This window comes from Phalaenopsis equestris, unplaced genomic scaffold, assembly GCF_001263595.1.
Source record: "Phalaenopsis equestris unplaced genomic scaffold, ASM126359v1 Scaffold221752, whole genome shotgun sequence".
NCBI lineage: Eukaryota > Viridiplantae > Streptophyta > Magnoliopsida > Asparagales > Orchidaceae > Phalaenopsis > Phalaenopsis equestris.
This window is the reverse complement of record NW_018239953.1, coordinates 108,272-110,696: the sequence shown is the minus strand read 5'-3', so window position 1 is coordinate 110,696 and position 2,425 is coordinate 108,272. Positions and strand designations below refer to the sequence as shown.

General features: G+C 34.6%; 1 pseudogene; it reads right to left on the bottom strand.

Annotated features, from left to right (window-relative positions):
* Positions 1–330: 330 nt before the first annotated feature.
* Positions 331–988, bottom strand: LOC110037589 (annotated as a pseudogene).
* Between the last annotated feature and the right edge of the window lie 1,437 nt (positions 989–2,425).

Sequence of the window (2,425 nt, the reverse complement as noted above, 5' to 3'; positions counted from 1 at the left end):
TATATATATATTTGTGTATATATGTATGTATATATATATTTGTGTATATATGTATGTATATATATATTTATGTATATATGTATGTATATGATATTTGTATGTTTGTATTTTTCTTTCTTTCAACATAAATCATAAATTTTCTACTATATTTTCACTTCAAATCTTCTTTAAAACTACCAATTCATTCCTAAATCAAGATGCCGCATCAACATCAAAGATGTTTAACACTTCAAAAACAAATTATAAAATAGTTCCGAAATAGGAAAATATAAAGAAATAAAAACAAATAAAGCTAAATAATAATATTACTTCCCACCACATTTTTGATGCTCAAGTTGAGTAGCAGCCAACCTTCTTCAGAGCATAGACATCATCTTTAATATTAATCTTCTCCCCTTTGCTGGGAATAGAGCTTGTGCCATCATCGCACGAATCAATTATCTTCTTGCTCACAATGAGGTAGATCTGCGTTAAGACCTCGGCAAAAGCATTCTCGACATTGGTGGCTTTGAGAGTCAACATCCCCATGAAACAAAGGGATTTTTTTTTCCCAGAGGATTTGCTGTCTTCAGTGCTGAAGGTTACGAGACGACGGAGATCAAATTTTTTTCCGACAAACATGACATTGATATTTGGATTGGTGTGATCCCTTAGTTTGCGTAGTCATCGCTCTATTTTCTGAAAAGTGGCATGTAGTGTGACATCGTAGACAAGCAATGTGCCGATGACTCATCGAATGGTAAGCACTGGTAATCTTATGGTACCTTTCCTAGCCTGCGGTGTCCCAAATCCATGCCTTGATTACCTTTCTATCCACATTGGTGCTCCTAGCGGCGAACTCCACCCCAATGGTGGACTTCAACTATAGACTGAAGTCACTCCTCATAAACCTCGAGAAGAAGTTCAAATTTCCCACTATCGAGTCCTCAATTATCACCAATTTGAGCTGATAGTCGTAATAGTTCTCTGCTCTGTATGCCTCCATTTCTCGCTTTCATTCTCTCTCTCGCCATGGGGGAAGCAAAGTCTTGATGTGAATTCTTAATACACCTAATATATATAGTATTTTTAGACATATTTTTATATCTATTTTTGACATATTGCGCTTTAATGGAAGGTATTTGTGTGTTCCTCTTTCAGGTACAAGTAAAAAGTTGAAAAATGCTAAAAGGGGTGAAAAAGGATCAAATTTAGAGCACAAATGTAAAATTTGAGCAAAAGTGTTTTGGCGCCTAAGCACCAGATCCAACACTTAAGTATCGTTATCGGTGAAACAGAGAAGGCCGCGCCTAAGCGCTAGAGGCCCGCGCTTAAGCGCCAGAGGCAGTTATTCGACGGTTTTCTTCATTTGTCCAAATTCTAAAGAGACATTTGAGGCACCTATTGGCTAAAGACGGTGGTTATGACCACTAAGAACAAAAATATCATTAAAATACTTATAAAAGGAGGCATTCTTTGGAGCATACATCAAATTTCTAAGGCACCTCTTGGGAAATTTATAAAAGAAGTTTGTTGAGACATTTGAGATGGGTACTTGGAGAGAGAGAGAGTGCTGAGTCTTGAGAAGATTGTGAAGAATCTTGTGGAAAGATTCATCTGGAACCAGCTCTTTCATACACATACTTTTTCCTTTTTGTTTTTTGTTTTATTTTTAGATTATAGAGTGCTGTAAAAGAGAAGAGATTCAAATGAACTTCAAGGAACTTCAAGAGTTTGGTGAGAAGAGATTCAAATGAACTTCAAGAGTTTGGTGGAGATTTGAGATAAGTTTTTACCTTTGTCTTTGAATTACTTTTGGTTTTAATCGAATGATTTATAATTTTTGATAATGATTTATAATTTTAAACTAAAGTGTGATTTTATTTTCTTCATAGATTCTGAGTAGTTTTTTTTTGTCTTTCTACTTAAAATGATAAGTAATTAATGTGTTGGAAGGAAGTTGTGGAGAGTATTAATCTTTAATGTTGGAAATTGTGATTATTTAATTCCATGCACTTCATTTACTTCTTGATCTGACTCATCTAGATGTTAAATTTTTTTGTGAGAACATGTAAAAACCGGCCTAGTATTGTCTCAGTCAACAATTGGAAAGCATCATTTGAGATTGTATGAATGAGATTGTAATTCATATGATTTAGTGCAAATAAATAGGGAAATAATATTTGAAGGGTGTAGAGTTAGAGGAATTTAGAGTGGCAGGTTAAAACCCCTAACTTAATTTATTGTTTTAGGTTCTGATATAAGATGTTAGCCCTCAAGTGGAGGGAATCGAGAGAACTCTAGAGTGAGAGCTGGTATCTTCCCTGCCTAGCCGGCCTTCAGAACTATTCATACTTTAAATTATCCAATGTTCTTTATAGCATCTCTAGTAAGGGTAAAGAATATTATTGCTCATATTTGACACAACATAATTTGCATACTTCCA